Source organism: Cherax quadricarinatus, chromosome 13 (assembly GCF_038502225.1).
Source record: "Cherax quadricarinatus isolate ZL_2023a chromosome 13, ASM3850222v1, whole genome shotgun sequence".
Classification (NCBI taxonomy): domain Eukaryota; kingdom Metazoa; phylum Arthropoda; class Malacostraca; order Decapoda; family Parastacidae; genus Cherax; species Cherax quadricarinatus.
In genome coordinates this window covers 16,852,591-16,874,006 of record NC_091304.1, presented here as the reverse complement: position 1 = coordinate 16,874,006, position 21,416 = coordinate 16,852,591, and the positions used below count along the sequence as shown (strand labels likewise).

Below are 21,416 nucleotides of genomic sequence, written 5' to 3'. Positions count from 1 at the left end.
TGCCATGGAATGTACACCTTACATTCTGAAAACACTACCCCTCCCCCTTCTTGCATGTCAATCCACCTGACACGTAACAATCTTTATATGTAACTGTATATTGTATGAAATACTTTCATTATTCCATATTGAACAACATGATACGTTCAGTATCACTCAATGTATTGAGAATATAAAATTCAATTCTACATGATTCATGTACAACGTATATCTACTAAACACCCAAACATATCACCTTCTCGAGGAAGGTATAAATATATACATATGTTGCATACACTTTACAACACAACCAGTGAAAACACAAATACCTAATCCTATGTCATCCATCAATTACCCTATAATATATATCAATTCAATGGTAACCTAAACCTATGGGCTCTATAGAGCTCCCATGAAAAAACTATGTATTAAGAAAACAGGATAAGTCAAGCTTTCTAAAAATATTTCGCCCATATCATTAAAACCACTACTAAGATGTAAGTCTGTTAGCACAAAACATAACAGTGCATGACCTTCACACGTCGATAAATACTGAAGCCTTCCTACCACACGCTTTCTTCATGTGTATATATATATTTCGTATTCACACAGTGCACCCATTTTGTCATTTCATTACACACATACCAATAATTTCGTTGCAGATATATAATATTCCATCACATTACGACGTCTGTCGTCCTTTGTCATTAGCATAATTAATAATTAAATTGAAGAACTTGTATCGTTCACAACACACAACCCGCTCATCACACAGTCAAAGGCACTTGTGTCTCGGTACTATATTCATTCTCTTCCACACTAAACCCTTTCACACTGTCCTCATCGGGAAGCCATCCCGCCGCGACCCCTTACATTGCACGTAAATCCCATAAATCCCCCAACCTAAAACTCCGATAGCCCTCAGTAAAAGCATTCTCCCAACTCCCTCCATAAATTTCCCTATTACGACACTTAGTTCTGTAAAATGTCGCAGCTAACACCTTTATCCTCTCATCCACGCCCACCTCCCTCATGCCCCATGACGTATATATAAAATCCGTGACCAAATACACCACTGCATTCTCCACCATCTTACTCACCCCACCTATATCCAAACTTAAAGCCCGCAACACCTGCAATCCTCCCCCACCCACTAACCTGAACACCTTTCCTAACCAGACCCGCACCACTTCTATACAGTCACAAAAATATACCGCATGCAAAATTCTCCATGCTTCCACACGCTCTACATTCCCCTCCCTCCCTTATTCTCCTGTTGAATAGGACAACCCCAGATGGCAAAATCCCATGTAAAAATCTAAACATTACCTCCCGAACACCCGGTTTTACACGTAATTGTTTTAGACGCGTCCATATTTCGTTCCACGCATACATAGGGTATGCCCCTTCAACAGCAGCCACCACTGACCTACCTTCCACTCCTTCGAGGACCCGCAATTTAACACACGACGGATCCCTCACTGTCATTAATAACCTCAACATGGCCTCACCAACTATTAAATCCCTACCCCCCCACCACCGTTGCATATCCTTACGTACTCGCACAAGTCCACCTCCCCTCCCGCACCCCTCCCTTATATAACTTCGTTTTAGGTACACGCTCATCATCCTTTTTTCCAGAGGTAAAAGTCCCAGCCCTCCTTGACTGACCGGAAGTGTTAACACCGCTTTACTTAACCATTCGCAGCCCGATCCCCATATAAACCTAAAAACCCCATGTTGTAAACACTTCACCTCACGTCTCATCAGCGGGTACATGACAACGACATGCCATATCTTGCTGTACAATAGCACGTTCATCACTATTACTCTTTGATGCAGCGTTAGTTGCGCCGCCCTCAAACCACCAAGTCTTTTCAATACTCCATTCACTATTCTCACCAAATTCACCTCTTGAGCCACCCGTGTATTTCTCACATAAATTATCCCACATATCATTAGTTGATCCACCACCTTCCACCCACCCCCTACCACCTCATCCCCATTTGTACTATCCCTTAAGTCTAGAAACTTAGTCTTCTCAACATTAATTTTCATACCTGAAGCCTCCCCAAACACATCCACCACCTTACCCACCCTAAGCAAATCCCCATTACCTCTCACCAAAACAGTCGTGTCATCCACATAACCTACGATACCAGCCCCCCCTCCCCCCGGTCAGTACCCTCCCCACCTCCCGCAACACACCTCCGAATGGCCCTATAAAATGTATTTTAACTCCTAGCCTCCCATTAACCTGCACCCTCATCGATGCCCCCTGATACAATAATTTTGCCCAAGATATTATTTCTTCCCCAAAACCTTGCCAACGCATAAACCTCCATAACCCTTCCCTTTCTACACTATCATAAGCAGCCTTCCAATCTAACGCCAATACACCTCCATCACCCAACTCCCCCTGTTTCTCTATAAATTCTCGAATTATGCCATGCCCTTCATACATCGACCTTCCTGGCACCCCATATTGCCCCCTATCAATTACCTTGCCTATTACCCTCTTGATTCTGTTCCCTAATATTCTCGCAAACAACTTATAATCTCCACACATAAGCGAAAGTGCCCGATAATCCATTACCGTTGACTGCTCCCCTTTCGGCACCAACACCACAACGGCCGTCCGTTGCTGCTCTCCCATTACCTCAGCCGCCTTAAGTATGTTAAACAGCCTTACTAAAAAAAACCTCAGAACCCCCCCCATTCTTTACGTAGAAATCATTTGGCAGTCCGTCTATACCCGGTGCTTTTCCCAAACTCACTCCTGACAACGCCTGCCAAATCTCACACTCCGTAATCGGCCCACCTAATGTCACCCGATCTTGACCATCAAGCTCACACTGCACATACTCTCCCATTTCCCTCAATGCCACCTCACGGAAGCCCACACTTTGCGTATACGACTTAAACCAAGCGTCTACATATCCACTCATATCCTCTGTCGTTACCAATGCTTGACCCGCTCTATACCCTTCCATCCCTACATGTACGTTTAACCCCATCATCTCCATCGTCACTCTCCTCTTTCTCTGGCCTCTTAACACGCAAGCCGACGGCCGGTCACCCCATAGCACTTCTTCCAATCCTCCCATAATTCGCACACCATCAAAACGCTCGTTTTGCAATACCCTAATACTCGCCTTTAAACCCTCAATGTCCTGCACTGGATAGCTTGCTCCTCCTCTTGCATAAGTCCCGCAGCTGCCCTTCAAGATATCTTTGAAACCCATACTTTAACCGATTATCTTCCCTCCCACGACAAATATAATATTCTCTGATACGATTTTTAGCCACCGAATCCCACCAATTTACCAGTTCATCATCCCCCGGCGCCTCATCCACCAACCGTTCCCACAATTGCGCAAAAGACTGACGACATTCCTCACCCTGCAAAAGCTTCACATTTAACTTCCAATAACCTTGACCCCTTCTAGGCAATCCCTCCCATTCTAGGTCCACCATTACTCCTCTGTGATCCGAAAAAACCGCGTCCACCACACGCACTCTGCTCACTATTACTGTTCGGGGCACATACAATCGATCCAGTCTTGCCACATATCCACGTCTAACAAAAGTATGTTCTACAACCCCACCCCGTCCAACGTCCATTAACCCCACTCCATTTAATAATTCCCCCAAAATCCCCAAACGATACCCTGCCCCTCTAGGTTCCACATCCTTACGCCTTATCACAATTCCAATCACCACCAGTTACCGCTACACCCGGCAAAGCACGCAAATAATATACTAGGACATCCTTCACAAATTTATTCTTAATACGCACATCTCCCTCTGCTGGACCATACACACACACACCAAACTCATCTGTACCCTACCCCACCACCCATCTACACGAATCACCCTCCCCTCCCCACCCTCACAATGCCTCACTACGAACGGGCTAGTTTCCCTTACCAGGATGGCAACTCCTCCTTTCAACCTTATCGCATGCTCTACATACACATTATACCCATTTACCTTCAACTCATAACCTGGTCTGTAGTTGTGTTCCTGCACGAACACCACGTCAACACTATTACGCACCAAATATTCACTAAACCATACACACTTTCTCTCTGATCTCAATCCATTAATGTTCAATGTCATGCACTTGAAGCTTACAGAGTGGTTTTCCTTCTTGACCCTGGTACTGTCTTGCCACCAGATCATTTCGTGACACCTCGGTCCCTCTCCCCCCCTTTAGAAACGCTCTTAACCAACTCCTGCCCCTTAGGGCCGCTGTGTCCTCTCTGCGTAACTTCCGCCCAGGACTTTTTGCCAGTGCGCTGAGCAGGCGTGATCACGTCCTCGGAGTCAGATAGCGCAGCAGCGCGCTTCCGTGATGCTCCCTCTGCTTGCATCATGTCGTCTGATACATTGTCCCGGTGGACCTCCACCTCCACAGCTTGCATCAAAATATTCTTATCACACTGCGCAGACCTCGGATCCTGTTCCACGCCCGGATCCACAACAGACCCAAGAACTAGATCTGGACTCCCAACCTTCCCAATACAGTGGACCCCCGGTTAACGATTTTAATCCGTGCAAGAGGGCTCATCGTTATGCGAAATAATCGTTATGCGAATTAATTTTCCCCATAAGAAATAATGGAAATAAAATTAATCCGTGCAAGACGCCCAAAAGTATGAAAAAAAATTTTTTTTACCACATGAAATGTTAATTTTAATACACACAAACTGAAAAAGGCATGCACAATTACATGACACTTACTTTTATTGAAGATCTGGTGATGATTGATGGGATGGGAGGAGGGGAGAGCATTATCTTCTTACTGTTTAGAAGGGGAATCCCCTTCCATTAGGACTTGAGGTAGCAAGTCCTTTTCTGGGGTTACTTCCCTTCTTCTTTTAATGCCACTAGGACCAGCTTCAGAGTCACTGGACCTCTGTCGCACAACAAATCTGTCCATAGAGCTCTGTACCTCCCGTTTCTTCAAGACTTTCCTAAAATGGGCCATAACATTGTCATTGAAATAGTCACAAGCACGGCTTGCAACAGCTGTGTCAGGGTGATTTTCATCTATAAAGGTTTGCAGTTCAAACCACTCTGCACACATTTCCTTAATCTTTGAAGTAGGCACAATGGATTCCACAACTGGCATAGGCTTCTCAGGGTTAGCCCCAAACCCTTCAAAATCTTTCTTAATTTCCATACTAATTCTCACCCTTTTTACCACAGGGTTGGCACTAGAAGCTTTCTTGGGGCCCATGGTCACTTATTTTCAACAAACACCACCGAAAACACTGTAATAATACGAAATATTCCGAGTGTATGCTTGGATGTTACCGCGGAGGCTGGCTGGTAAACAATGGGACGGCCGGCACATGTGAGGGCACATTGGACGCGTCTCGGACGAAAATCGGTATGCGGGTTTTTAATCGGTATGCGGGGCAAAAATTTTGCGATAAAAGTAATCGTTATGCGGAAAAATCGCTATGCGATGCCATCGTTATGCGGGGGTCCACTGTACTCTTGTCAGCCAATAACACATTTAAAGCCATGGCTAATGAGTCTTCCACATCGCTAGCACTCGCAGTCGGGGTGTCCTCTTCCAACACCTGAGCTGCGTTCAATGAAGGGGTGTCCCCCCCCTCGTCACACCTGCTGACTCCATCTCCTCCGCTCTCTCGACCTCCTCACTCCAGGACCCACCTTGTGTAGGCAGTCACATAAGGCAAATTCTCACTCTTCTCTATTGCTGTATGTCGTTGCCTTTGTTCCATGTTGCCACGCCTCCTTTCACACAGAGCCGCTAGGTGATCATATGACCCACATAACCGACAGGTCCTGCGTTGCCCAGCGTATGGCACAAACACCTGGGTACGAAATTCTGGCAGCACTACGTACGACGGAATAGGGTAACGTAACGTCATCTTCACAGAATACGTTCCTTCGAGTTTCCCTGCGTATGGCCCAGTGGCCCACTTCCCAACAGTGGCCATATGTACTGTACCATATTTGCCCATCACAAGACTGATGTCAGAATCATCCACCTTGAATGGCACATTTCTAATCTTAACCCATGTGTAATGGCGAGAAACGTCGTGAAGTCGCATGGTCACAGCGGAGTTAACTGTCAAAGTAACCTCCTGGTACTTGTCTACCACCGCCTCATACACACTTGCCAAATTAAACTTGACAAGGATCCTCGTCGTGCCATTCAGCGCTACTCCATATATCTCCTCGTCAGCAATACCATATGTATCTCGTATGATTGCAGGTAGTATCAGGTCCATAGAAGTTCCTGTCACAGCCCCACGGATAAGCTCAACACAGACTGTGTTTATGCGTCTCCGGCTTGCCTGCGCCATGCTGTGAAAATATAACTGCCACTAATCAACACCAGGGGGTAGCAGCAGCACACGTCCTCTCTACTCAAGGGCTGAGAGACGAATGTCTATGAAATATTTTGCCTACACTAGGCTTCTGTCAAATACAGAGGGAGCAGCAGTAATGAAATACACGTAATCAGTCCATTTCATCAATAAGGATACCCAACTGTTGCTCGTCTTAATTTTCAGCTTGTCGGTATTTTATACCATTTTTAACAATAGTCGGGTAAAATTCACACCCACTCATTTGTCCAACCTATTCTTAAAACTAGATAACATTTTAGCTTGTGACATTTAGTTCCACTCTTCCACACCACTATTGCTAAACCAGTGCTTTCCTATATTTATAAATTAAAGTTTTTCCAACTTTAACCCTGCTGAGAGTCCTGTCTTGATCAAGTTTAGCATGTTATTTACATATACTTTATTCCTGTTTTCCATTTATGGACCTCTTAGCCCCCATACACTGAGGTATGGAATGCATTGGCTGAATCACTGTAAGCACTTTCATTCTACCTCTAGCAATTTGCAAAAGAATTAACTTGTGGCTTGTACAAATCTTGAAATGGATTAGAAAAACCCACAAGGAAACGCTAGTACTCGTTAGTTTTGATCCTAGGACTTTTATCACTTCTAATGTACAGAGGTTAAAAAAGCAGTTTATAGGCAGAGCGAGTAAAAGTAATGCATGGTGACCTGAAGAATGCCATATTGGGATGAGGACAAGGAGAGAATGTAATCATGTGACTCCTATATCTACCTGTCCTCATCCCAATATGGCATTCTTCAGGTCACTGTTCATCACTCGCACTTCTCTCCGCCTATATAAACTTTTTAGCCTCTGCACGTTATAAGTGATAAGAACCAGGATCAGAACATTTTCTAATGTCCTAGTACATATTTACTTGAGCATCTTTCTAAACTAGGAGTCTTTCCTATGAAGATAAGAATATGCATTCTTGGAATGATGTAGAATGAAGGGGGGGAGGGAATGGATGAAATGTATGAATAGAATAAGTGTTGAAAATGCTAAGGACAATACTTCCAACAATAGATTACTGTTGGAAGAATGTAGATAAAGGAAAGCGTAGACCTGCTTAGCTTGGGCCAGTAGGCCTCTTCGTGTACCACTGTTCAACTGCTGACATCAGTGTTATCCAGTTGGGGGGGGGGGGGGGTTACTTAAATACAAATAATTCTTCGTAATGTACTGGACAGATTTTTTTTTTTTTTTTGGAGGGGGGGGGGGGGGAAATCTCGAGGCTGCATTTTCCCCTTACAATCCATCACTGAAGTTACTCTTATTTTGGTGGTTGCTTAAATTTGGGGCAGAGAATGGACCCTTAAAAACTCACACTAAGATTATCTTTTTGTGAACCTGTCGAAGGGTGACATGGCTTAATTTTGAGGGAAGTTACTGTAAGATTTGGAAGGAAATTGTAATTAAAATAATTTCTTCAACAGGTAATGATGTTGCATCACTGGGACAAGTTAATATCCTTATCAGTGGTAAGTTTATTTTTTTTCTCTCAACAAATGGGTAATTTACTCTATATAAAATGAAAGATGTAATTCCCTGTCAGTCCCACACATCAACATCCTAGTGTTCACTATCAGGATTGGTGTCTTCTAATTTTGATATCAGTATCTGCCTAAAAATTTATTGGTATTTGGAGAGATGAATATGGCTGGGAGAGGGGGAGGTTGCAGAGATTAGTAAATGAATTTGAGAAGAGTATGCAAGAGGTATGTCAGATTAGGAGTTTGGGTATGGAGGAAGTGTTCAGATATTTGGTGCAATTTGTTAGGTGGTTAACCCTTTGACTGTCGCAGGCCCCTTTCTGAAACTCGTTCTGTCGCAAAATATTCGAAAAAAAATTTTTCTTGCCAAAATGTTATTTTACCGAGTGTTTTAAGCCTAAAAAATTTTTTTTGCCATCAGTACTTGCCGACAGAGGCTCAAAGTTGGCAGAAAATGAGCGGCGTATGGCAGCAGCGGCGAATGCCACCCACCCGGTATTTTATTTACTCCAATTCGAAGGTTTCTTGTATTTTCCAATATTTTTCTTTTCTAAGTAACTTGTGTGGCCTGAGACCCAAGGTGCATTGTTCAAATATACACTCATTGTTTACAACACAATAACTGAACAAACATTATCTTAGGGTATTTTACAGAACAATGTTTGTCAGTATATACAGTTTGTAATTTTTCCTAGGTGCAGTAGTGGAATGAGAAGTGCAAGACAGAGGACTTGCTGATCAGGTAACTAAACATTAGTTTGTTATAAATTAGAGTGCAGCTCTAACCTTAGCATTTGAAACTACAGTGGTACCTTGACTTGGTTTAATCTGTTCCATGAGCTAGCTCGTAACTCGGTTTGCTCATAAATCAGATAAATTTTCCTTATTGAAATGCCATTAATCCATTGCTGCATAATTCCTGCTTTTGGGAGGAAGGAAAGAGAGTACTTCAGTATAACACTTGTGAAAGTTAAGACACATGTGCAACATCTGGATATCTTTATTGCAGGCGTTTTGCCATCCAGTGGCTTTATCAATACAGATTCTAGGACATAATAGGAAATCAGTAGAACTATATACAAAAGATGAGGTAATCAGTCCCTCAGCCTTGTGAGTTAGTGTTCACAGCATCGATGCTGTGAACACTAACTCACAAGGCTGAGGGACTGATTACCTCATCTTTTATATATAGTTCTACTGACTTCCTATTATGTCCTAGAATCTGTATTGATAAAGCCACTGGATGGCAAAACGCCTGCAATAAAGATATCCAGATGTTGCACATGTCTTAACTTTAATATTGTCGGTATTTTATACCTTTCTTGCATAACGCTTGTCTACTCTACAGTTTATTTATCTGTACGTATTTAACTTGGAGAACAGATTCTGGCGGAGGAGAGTGGGAAAAGATAGGCTTCCTGCTACACTTTATCGTTGGACTTGCATTATTGTAACATCCTTGGCTGGCGCTATAGCCTTTATCAACTCTTTCTGCTTTAGTATTGTACATATCGTAGAAGTACGTACTATACTGGTACTGCCTGGCAAAGTCCACACACCTCGCACATGTTTACGATTTCATTCTTTAATTTATTGGATATCTTTCTTCTCGGCACTGTCCTTTGCACTTCCTTTCTTAGGACCCATTGTTAGAAAAGAGAAATTTGGCAAAATAGCTTCACGAAACTAAAGCACAACACAAAAATGCTTCCACAGTAAGGTTAACACGTGCACTGCTGAGCTGTGGCATTCGTGGTGCAAACTAGTGGCGGCCAAACAGCTTCTAACTCTAAAAACATGTTAGGGGTACTCGTAAGTCAAGGTTCCACTGTATTTTGTAATGGGGAAAGGTTTTGTTGCTGTTGTCTGGTGTGGTAATTCAGGTCACTTAAATGTATAAAAATTTTTAAGATAATTGAATTTTGGCATTGGTTAATGATAAATTGTCAGTGTACATAAATTTTTGCTTTTATCGTAACCAAGTTGACGACTTGATTAGTAATACTGATTGTATGAATTATGGCACTATTTAAAAGCAAATATTAAATTTAGTGTTTCTTTGCAAGTTTTATCATTGGGCTGAATATCAAACAAGGTAAATTCTTTGAACAATTTCTTTTTTCCTCACGTTGGCAGATTCAGGAACTGTTTGCCATGTAAGGGAGGGTGGAATTTAAATGCAGTACAGGATTTCTTTTTCATTACTTTGAGGTGTGCAAATGTAGAATTTTCTTAACTCTCATTCCTTAGACTACATGCTCTTAACCTTGGGTGCTCTCATGCTAGTGGTTGTTAGAACCTTATTGCCTTCAATTCCCCAAGCACTCTTAAGGGTAGAATCTGGGCAATTTTCCGCGCGCTCGACCAAAAATCGAAAAATTATGGAAATTGAGTTATATGTACCGAAAAATAGCTTAACTCTTTGGCAACACAAAGGTACAAGAATCAATGTTCTAAGACGTTTCTACAAGAAATTATAGTCATTTATATCAGGTATGGTAACGACGATGTAGGTAGCGCGTCTGTTCTCAACCCATGTATTTTTTGGAATTTTTTTCCTTGTTTTTTATTGCTTTTTCTTTGCATTATTCTTTCTAATATAATAGATTATTTGGCATCATATAAGAGTAAGTGGAGCTTATCAATAGACGTCTAGCCTATCAGGAAGCACCTGGGTACACTCGGCAATGCTCCCCCTCCAGATGGTGCCAGGTGAAATCACTTCATTATTACGTTTATATCAGCTTGTATATCAACTATATGGCTTATTTATCTATCAGAATTGATCTAATATGATATAATAAACACTATAAATAACAAAACAAACATGTTATATACTCTAGACTGAATAAAATAGGCCATAATATAGTGAGAGTCCACCAGCAATATTTCGATATAAATGTGTTACTACTCGTCTCCTAGTTGTATTGTTTGGTATGTGAGTGATAGAAAACGGTGTTTTGAAGAGGATAACTGCACTAGAACATCAGTTTACTAAGAAATACACCGAAAAAAACGCGATTTCCGCGCAAAAAAAATTTTTGAGACAGTAGGCCTGCCGACGTTTTCTAGGCCTATATCTCGGAAGTAACTTTTTCACATATTTCGCTAAAGTACACCATTATTAATGATTGTATTGAAATGATTTTCACTGACAATATAAAACAGTGTGTTTGAAAATGTGATTCTTTTTTTTTTTGGAATATATCAAATATTTTTGATTATGTGGGAGGTAAAAGGCAGATATATTTTGGTGAATGCATAAAGTCTATCAAATGTATTTTTTTTTTCCATGATAATAAGATATATTAGATGAAACATGTGCATCCCGAAATAGTGTCAGATGTATTCTAACGGTTGGGATTGTCGGAAGTGCCACTCGAAGTGCCATTTTGTCATACTTTGCTGCCATATATGAAGTCGCTAAAATATTTTTTTTCAGTTTGTTGGCCAATCATACTGAAACTGTCACATTCTTTTACATATGAACCTCTAAATGTACACCAAAAACAAAAAAAAATTGGTTGAAAAATAAGAGTTGGCCGAAATTAGGAAGTGTGGCCTTAATGGTCTAGCAGTTCCCATGATTATATGATTAACTTGTGAATGGAGTGAAAACCAATTGTTAACCAAGAGGTGCACTATCAGAATTTCATACTGCCGTAGCCTGTCCCAACATTAGCATATGCTTAAAACGTACAGCTCTCCGCTTGGTAAAACATTGTATTAATAAAAGGTTTTGTCAAGTGCTGCATTTTCAGTTGCTAGTAGAGTAAACTTAAGGCCATACTTTCTTTACAGATCTCAAGAGGGGCATTGCAGAAAATGGATTGTGAAATGCAGAGCAGCCACCACATGATCAGGTAAACATTTAAATTTTATTTTCGAAGTATTGTGAAGCATTGAATTACCTTCCATTAGTTCTGTTAGGCCAGTATTGAACTGGCTGTTAGTAGCCATTGGTTTTGTTCAGTATTGTTGAATCTAAATTCTTATTAAAATTAATTTTTAGAAACCAGGATACTTTAGGGATGTGCCTTGGTTCATGACATTTTAATTTTCCTTCCCTTGCCTTTGTACTGAACCAAATTGCCTTACTGTTTGCTCTATGCAAAACTGAAAAAATGAATTTTGTGGTGACACTTACCGCCCCAGTTGTAATGTTATTGACGATTCGACTTCTGATTAGCCTGTTTACAGTACAGTAAATTAAATTCTCTAAATGTAGATGTCTGATATGCCAATTTTCTTTGCAGTGCTCTTGGGCTGTCAACTAAGAAGTATTTGGAGGTAAATATTGATAAGGCTATTTTAAAAGTGCAAAATTCTAAATTAATTTATGCTAATAAAGTGGGGTGAAGGTAATTTTAGTATCCTGCAGGTGTGTTTTAGGGGAGTGACAGAAGGGAGGGGGATACAGGGATGAAGAGGGGGAGAAACCTGGAGGAAGACGTCCTGGCATTGAGGGAGAAACTTGCACATTTGAATATAGGTACATAAGATTTTTTGGCAGTGGATGGTCCAATATCTTTAGTCTGGACAAAATGACTAGCAGGAACTTTAAATTCCTGCACCTGTCAGACCAATTTACTGGGCTTCCCACATGGCTTTGTGTAGCTGTGTTTATGTAGGTTGTTTGTACACTGTACTTGCTGGTGGTACCTCACTTTTGTGAGCTTATTTTGCTTAAATTTAATCCTAGTTATGGCTTCTAAGATATGAAAGTGTCATTGGTAGTGTTAAGCCTAAATATGAAAGTGTCATTGGTAGTGTTAAGCCTAAACCAGTCAATATAGATTAAAGAAACAGTTGAACTGTTGGGAAAAACTGGAAGGTGGTGTTTCAGTACGTTACTCTCGACTTCCAGATTGATTAATAAATTTTCTTAAATGTATATTAATTAAACAAAAAAATTTCAGTTTCTTCACTTTAAGATTTAAGTCCATGGAGTTTTAGACATACGGGAAGTGTGTACTTGTGGGTTAGTGTTGATCACTGTTGGTTCAACAAAACTTTGGAACCTGGGATGCCGGAAAATTGGTGGTGTACCTGTACAGTCGTGCACTCAGGAGGGGATTAGCAGATAGGGAAAGGTATGGAGAGAAGTGGTGTTTGGTATAGAATGTGCTGTTTGTATTTGTACAAGGTAGCATTCAGAAACTGCCTAGACTGAGTTCAGGAGATTGGGCATAGTGTTTGTATTTTGAGGGATGGGTATGCAGTGTTGCAACTTAATGGGTAATTTGAATTGTGGTTATTGCAGTTTCGTTAAATAGTGAATATTCCTTCTGGTTAATTGCCGTAATCACTACAGGAATACCTAAATAGTCTTCGTTCCTAAGTATGGCAGAACCTGTTTTCATATGCCCTAGTCTGTATGTAAAACTAGATATTCTATAAAATGTATTTTTTGTTTAATATTTTTGGGTGTCTGAAATGGATTAATTGGGTTTACATAACTTATGGAAATATTAACAAAAAATAAATTTTATAGAGAAGAAATGTAGTTTCACATGCAGACTAGGGAATACAGAGAGGTTCCACTGTATTGTCTAATAATGAATAATCATGATGCTTTATACCTACATTATTTGATATACATGAAATATGTCAAAACTGAATTATTTAGATTTAAAAATAAATATTTTGTGATTGAATGTTCTAATTAATTTTTTCTTTAGCAGGTCTGACTGCAAGCTTTCCTCTTGTCTGGCCCAGTTAAATGGAAGGTTAGATTATGATTTTAATTTTGTTCCTGCACCTAGTTGGGATAATAGATTTTCATTTTTTACTTTCTGGTTGCAAGGGAAGGGGGAGTAAACTCTTGGGGGGGGTCCCCCCCCCCTCAGCTTCCAGTTTTTCTCCCTCCTAGCCTTGAGCCCTATGGTTTCTTAAAACCATGCATGGAATGTCCCTCCACTAGCAAAGCAATGGCACTGTTTGTGATTTAGTGCTTTCCATGATAGGCTTGGTTATTGAAGTGCATGCATAAAAGCATGTGAAGGAATATTAAGCAGTTTTCATTGTTTTCTTGTTTTGACTTGTTTTTATAGGTTAGTCACATCACATTTTAGCAGGTTTGCATACCTATTTATAATTTGATCTGTGCAATATTAACATGAACAAGGAAGTTTCAATGATGAAAAGAATGCCCCCGTCGTAATGGTTTTGACGATTCATTTTCTGATTAGATTGTTTATGGGGCATTTAAATTTTCCAATTGTAGATGTTTAATGTTCTGATTTTCTTTGCAGTGCCCCTGGGTTGTCAACCAAGCAGACTTGAGGTAAAAGTTTGAGGCTTAGATAAAAATTTATGAAAACATACTATACAGCCGCTCCTCGCTTGGCAACGTACTATTTACCGACGACTTACACAGGCTCTGACCAGTAATGCATACCCAAGTGTATAGTAAGATATGATTCCTTCTATTCTGTTTTACAGCATACAGTACACTACTGTATAACATTTAAAAACATATTGAATATTATAAATGGTTCAAGGGTGACATTAAAGCAATATCGAAGATGGTTGCCATAAACCCACTACCGTTATACTACGCTCCTCGTTTAGCGACACTGTATTAGGAACGGAACTCCATTAAGTGATAAGAGGCTGTATTTTAAGTATCACTATTAGTACATCCATAAGATATGAAATAGCAGTTGTCTACATATTAGTCATTGCAGTAGAAATATCAAGAATTGGATAGTGACTCCTGACTCTGGTTAAGAGGGTACTAGATATTGCTGATTTCTGACAAATTGGCATGAAATGCGTACAACATGGGGGGAACAATGAAAAGCCATGTCCCTGACATGGCTGCTCTGGCAAGTCATTGAACCATTATGCTTCAGACAACCAGTCTGTTGCTTCCAGTGTTTTGTCTAGTTTTTAAATGGCTGAAAGTTATGAGAGGTTTTGCTTTTTGTTCATGCTGTAATGCTGTACTTACCAGTACAGTATAAACTTATCCTTATCCTACAGAGGCAGGGTGACCATTATTCACACTATTGCCGTCTTTGCAGAGGTGCCCAGATGTTATGGCTTAGATGTCGCTCCAAACAGCTAATATCCCAAACCCCTCCTTCAACATGCAGGCTTTGTACTTCCAACCTCCAGGACTCGAGTCTGGCTAGACCCTTGTAGGTTTGTAATTTCTTGATTACAGTATTAATTATCTGTTCACAAAATATTACCCTGTTCAACAGCTTGTCCAGTCTCAAAAGCCATTAAGTCTCCATTCACAACAATCTTAACATGCTCACATGCCTGCTGCATATCTAGGCCCCTTGCACCCCCCCCCCCCTCCTATCTGTGCTCTGACCTTGTGGTTTTTGTGCTCTTGATAATTACCTCCCCCCCTCCCCTCCTACAGATTTATACTACTCCACCTCTCTAAATGATTAATTCATCTCAATAACTCCTCTTCAGCCCTCTGAATAATACTTGTAGGAACTCCACACCTAAATTTCCACAAAAATCCTTTGCATAATATTTACACCGCATGTTGGCCTTTCACATCTCCGTTGTCTGCAGCCCCTTTTGCATTGCAGCATTCACAACCCATGCTTCATATCCACAAGTGTTGGTACCACTATAATCTTGTACATTTAGTAGTTTTTTTTTTTTTTCTTCACTCTTTCCCCCCCCCCCCCTGGATCCAGGGTTTGGCAAGGTTAGGTTAAGGATCCCTAGCTTTGACAAGCTAAGAGCTGTTACCTACATCAGCTCATTTGAAAGCATTTTTATTATTATGACATAAAAGTAGGGAACAGGATGAAATTGAAGCAATCTGTGGACCAGCATTTTCATCTGATCAACTGACTCTCGTTGACATAATGCTGTATGAATGTGTTCCATACTGGTCATCCTGGGGATTAATGATCTCTTCCTCTTCCCCTCTTTTTCTTTCTCTCGCCAGATACCTCTGGGCACTATTTTTTTTTTTTCCCTTCATAAATTCTATGGTTAACATTCTTCACACCAACACATTTGCTTACAAATCTACTCCAAATATCTGAACACTCGCTTCATCCCCACATCCAGTTTTTCTTTACCTGGTAAACTAGTTTGATGCTTTCATCACTGTTCACTTTCAACTTGTTCTTTACACGCCCTCCTAAACTTGTCCACTAACCTTGACAACTTCTCCTTAGAATCTCCCCAAAGGGCAGTATCATCAGCAAAAAGTAACTTTCATTTTGTATTTAATTTAATCCCTCCTCTCCCCAACACCCTAGGATTTGCTACTTTTACAGCTCCATCTATAAATGTTAATCATCCATGGTGACACTACACATCCCTGCCTAAAGCCTTCTTTTACTAGAAAGTAATCACCCTCCTACACACCCTAACCTCAGCCTCACTATCTTTATAAATACTTTACAGCATTTAGTAACTATTCCATGCACTTCCAACATGTCACATTGCTCTCATATTCATCCTATTATATGGCTTTTCTAAATACATAAATGCAATGAAAACCTCTACTTTTTATCTAAATATTGTTCATTTAGATGCTTCAGTGTAAAAAAGTGATCTTCTACTTCTAAAGCTGCCTCGTTCATCTGCAATCCTGCTCTCCCTTGCCTCTAATTCTTTCAATAACCTTATCATACACTACCTGGTATACTCTAAACTTTCAACAAACCAGTCATATTGCACCAAAGCAGGGTGGTCCAAAAGAAGTTTAACTTCAATAATGTACACAGAAGGGGTTACTAGCCCCTTGCTCCCATCATGCTCGTCTCCTCTTTCGGAGGAAGAATTCTGTTCCACTTCCCCATGGAGATGAGAGGAAATAAAGAACTAGTAAGAAAATAGAAAACCCTGTGTGCACATGCACATATGTACGTACATACATACATACATACATACATACATACATACATACATACATACATACATGCTTGTGTAGTGACCTAAGTAGTAGAAAGACATGCCTGAAAAATTGCGCGTTTGAGACGCAACACCATCAATACTATAATGTAAAACAATTACAGGCATCAGTTTTACTACTCGCTTGGCAGGTAAGTAGTACCTACCTGGGTTGGTTGCTCTCTACCAACCATACTGTTATATGCAATTTAGATTTTTTTTACATTACCTTAAAAATTTATTGAATGCACTTGTAGGTACAATGGTGCTTTGAATTATGATGATTCTGGATGAGTCTCCTGAAAATTTTCGTCACTTTACAGTTATGTAGAGTAATTCCTATGCCTGAGTTTACAAAAAAAAAAAAAAAAAATCTTAATTGTTTTGTTGTACTTGTTGTATTAAATCTAATCTTTCTTTACAGGATTGGAGGGTGTCCTGACATTCACCTTCTCCAGACTAGGTAATTTTTTCATTGTGTGTAATGACTTGCTGTGGAAAATTAGAAATATGCTTTTGAAATAGTAGTAACTCCTCATCTGTGGTTTGCCTTTGCTGGATAACGTTAATTTTGCTCTTAGCTCTTAAAAGCCTAAGAAGCCATGAAATGCTTCCTATCACTGAAAAAGTTCTATTTCTCCACTTATTGTACGGAATTTATCAATTAACGTTATCATAGGCATGTAAAAAAAAAGTTTGCAACTATCTACGGTTTTGGTATCCACAGCAGGTCCTTGGACTGTATCCTCTGCTGATACTGGGGTTCTATTGTACCTGTATTTATTTGAATGAATTTACATTTCTTTTAATAACCCATTGCATGCTCATAACAGAAGTATAACAGGGCCCTGCTTTTAAAGTGGGTTATTTTTCATCCATCACTGTCTTATAGAGGCATGCAGATACAACAGTATTGTAACACTGGTGTGAGTGCTCCATAAATGTTTTGGATGGGCAGTCAGATTTATGCGTATTTCGCGTGTCCATTGGCTATTGATACGCATTACTGGCATACTGTATATACATTTGTGAAGCTTTCCCCGCAAAGCACACATTATATCGTATGCAAGTTGTCTTCATGTTGGTGCAGTAGAATACATAACGGCAACATGCTCTTTTTTTGAGTGAATGATATAAGTGAAGACGTGCAAAAGGAATGGTTTTTCTAGTCTCCCATCCCCCCTCAGTAATACTAGACAGTTTGTTGTACTTGAAAAAAATACAATTCTTGCTGTTAACCTACAAGCCATCTGGTTACTACACTTTGCAATGTTAATTTGTTTTTGTATGTATTTTGTTTGTGATATATAGCATGATTCTTACATAATTTTTAAGTCTAGTATGGATTAATGAATGCTGTAGTAACATAGTACATTTAAAGTACTCCAGAACTATTGCATTTTCAACACTGACTCTTGATTACTTCCTTGCCTGGCATAGCTACTCATATTTTGTAGTGGTCAATTTTTACTGTACCTGCATGCTAGCACAATGTCTTGTGTACAGTTATCAGTAGTACCTTGGTACTATCATGGCCAAAGACATGCCTTGCTCACTGAGTTTAATGATTTTTATCTTTGCACTTAGAGCCTTGACTCCCCTTTCCATCACAACTATCCTTAGGTGTTGTGTAACACAGTATATACATGTATAGAAAATACACTAACTTCAAAATGCTTGAAACTATGGGATGTTTACACATAATCAGGAGACAGATCATGAATGATATAAACTGAGAGTGGACAGGTGTTTGACTGCAGTAATAGTGAACTAGGAGCTGTAAGTCTGTATTAACAAAGCACCATAAAGCAGGGCCCATTTGGCTAATATAAAATTAGTATAAATTTGCTAGTCAGGGTTTTAGGTTGGTCATTCTAGTTGGAATGTTAAATTTTATTTTCTATATTATAGCATTTCTAATAGACCTATTTACAGTGGAATGTTCGCGAAATAGTGAAATAGCTAAGAATTTGGTTGACTGGAATAATGTAATTGGCCTAAAATGGGAGTCAGTCGGCAAAATCGCCGATTCGTAAATATCGCTGACATATCAAAATTCGCAAGAGCATAATTTCGTCAATTTTCCATCAAATTTCATACTTTGTTTTATTACATTCGTAAAAAGATTCTCTACCATTTCATAAGAAAAAAAAACTTTTTTTAAATTCTTGGACACTGGGGCACCACTTCAGATTTGGGCCTTGGACCCTGAAGGAGTTAATGCCCATCATTTCCTCTGGGGGGGGGGGGGTCCTCTGTGATTCCTGTGGCATTCAGTTGGAGGCTTTTCTTGCTACCCACCCCCTCCATGTTTTAAATACAGGTACTCGCACCCATTTTGATCCTCAGACTCCTACTCTCTTGCATCGATCTCTGCTCTTCCTCCGCCGCATTAGACTTCACCTGGTCTGTTCTCCCAGATTTGCATGACAGCGATCATTTCCCAATCATTCTTGCTTCCCCTTCATATTCACCACCTCTTCATAACCCACGCTGGCAATTTGATCAGGCAAATTGGAACCTTTACTCGCAACTAATTGTTTTTAGTGAGGTTCCTTCTTCGTCCTCCATTGACTAGCTTTTACACCTCTTCTCGTCCTACGTTTTAACCACAGCTTCTCATTCTATACCCAAAACATCAGGCAGGCATTCTCAGAAATGCGTGCCTTGGTGGTTTCCTGCTTGTGCTCGTGCAGTGCGTTTGAAATGTGCTGCGTGGGACAGGTACCAGTACAATAGAACCACGGAGAGACTTCTTGATTTTAAGCAGAAGCGTGCGATTGCTCGCCGTGATGCTAAATGCACTTGGTGGCGAGATTGTCTCCACCATCACCTCTGCTTCCTCTGAGTGCAGTCTGGGGAAAAAAGTACGAAAACTGAGTGGTAAGTATTCTCCTGACCCGGCTCCTGTTCTGCGGGTTGCCGATGTTGATATAGCAAACCCACTAGATGTTGCCAATGAAATTGGCAATCATCTGGTCCATATTTCTCAGGGGCTCCATCTATGCCCCTCGTTTCTTTCCTCAAAGTCTGCCCGAGAGTTAGCACCCTTGGAATTTTCTTCTCTCAGGAAAGAACAGTATAATGTGCCTTTTACACTTCAGAAACTGGAGGCAACACTCTCAGCTTGCCGATCATCGGCAGCTGGGCCTGACGACATTCATATTCGTATGCTACAACATTTACATCAGTCAGCCCTTGCAGTCCTATTATGCCTTTTCAATCTTGTTTGGTCACAAGTTCTTCCACAGCTGTGGAAATCTGCCATTGTTCTCCATTTCTGCAAACCGGGTACTGCGAGACATGAAGCCTCCCACTATTGTCCCATTGCTCTGCAAAGTGCAGTTTGAAATGTGATGGAAGGCCTGGTAAATAGACATTTAGTGTGGTATTTAGAGACACCAGTCTCCACTCGTCAATATGGCTTTCGTAAGGGCCGTTCTACCGTAAACCCCTTACTACGCTTGGGTATGTATGTTCGTAATTCCTTTGCGAATAGCCACTCGTTTATTGCCATATTTTTTGACCTTGAGAAGGCATATGATACAACTTGGAGGTATAATATTTTGGCCCCAAGCCCACTCCTTAGGCCTTCGAGTCAATCTACCATCCTTCCTTAAGAACTTTTTAACTGAAAGACATTTCCGTGTTCGGGTTAATGTGCTCTCCCTGGACTTTATCCAAGCTGAAGGTGTCCCCCATGGATGTGTTTTGAGCACATTTTTATCCTTGCTATAAATGATTTGGCCTCTAGTCTTCCATCCAATATTTGGTCATCACTCTGTTGATGACTTCGCTATTGCCTGTGCAGGCGCTGACTGTCACCTTGTTACAGTTTCTATCCAGCATGCGGCCGACTGTGTTTCCAATTGGGCCACCACACACAGGTTTAAATTTTCCAGTACCAAAAGTGGCCAAATTACTTTCACTAGACACTGTCATCTCCGATCATCCTTTATACCTCTATGGCACCCATATCCCAGAACGTGATAGTCAGGTTTCTAAGCCTCCTCTTTGACCGTAGGTTATCCTGGAAACCTCACATTCCCTCTCTGAAGACGAACTTGTCACAGCCGGCTGAACCTTCTTAAAACCCTTGCTCATCTTTCATGGGGAGCCGAGCGTCGAACTCTCCTTCGCCTACATTCCACCCTCATTTTATCGAAACTTGACTGTGGTGACCAGATCTATTCAGCTGCCTCTCCTGCTACTCTATCTAGCCTCAACCCTATTCATCACCAAGGATTACATTTATGCCTTGGTGCTTTTCGCTCTTCCCCTGTTGAGAGCCTCTATGCAGAAGCGAACATTCCATCCTTATCCGATCGCTGTGATGCCCATTGCCTTCGCTGCTATGTACGCTCTAATGATCTCCACAATCCTTCCATTTATAGAATGGTCACCGATATTAGTAGACATTATTTGTTCGCTGCCTCTGTTTGCTCCATCCCTTCTCTTTTCACCTACATTCGCTCTTGTCTTCTCTTCAATTTCCACCTTTCTATGTTCATGTAGCATCTCACTTCCCTACCCTCTTGGGAAGTTCCAGTTGTTTGAGTCTGTTCTTTCTCACTCCCTTGCTTGAAAGCCCAACTGTCTATGGTAGCTTCCAGCTCTTTTTCTTGACCACTTCCACTCTCATTCTCATTCCATTGCAGTGTACACAGA

The 21,416-nt window shown here is 40.7% G+C and overlaps 1 long non-coding RNA gene and 1 other non-coding gene across 24 annotated transcripts in view; both read left to right on the top strand.

The window, feature by feature from the left end:
- The window catches only part of LOC128688696 (uncharacterized), a 51,611-nt gene that overhangs the window by 5,675 nt on the left and 24,520 nt on the right, over positions 1–21,416 (top strand). For 7 of the 23 annotated variants that reach the window (XR_011391941.1, XR_011391958.1, XR_011391952.1 and 4 more), the window contains exons 2-10: positions 7,812–7,856; positions 8,290–8,388; positions 8,564–8,610; positions 11,670–11,731; positions 12,125–12,158; positions 13,550–13,597; positions 14,123–14,279; positions 14,897–15,017; positions 17,173–17,211. This is a non-coding gene — a long non-coding RNA (uncharacterized lncRNA). The remainder of the gene's footprint in view (positions 1–7,811; positions 7,857–8,289; positions 8,389–8,563; positions 8,611–11,669; positions 11,732–12,124; positions 12,159–13,549; positions 13,598–14,122; positions 14,280–14,896; positions 15,018–17,172; positions 17,212–21,416) is intronic. The other 16 variants (XR_011391954.1, XR_011391951.1, XR_011391957.1 and 13 more) reach the window with 13 other exon arrangements.
- On the top strand, positions 13,429–13,495 carry LOC128688749 (small nucleolar RNA SNORD34). Its single transcript, XR_008407077.2, has one exon. It is a non-coding gene; the product is annotated as a small nucleolar RNA SNORD34 (small nucleolar RNA).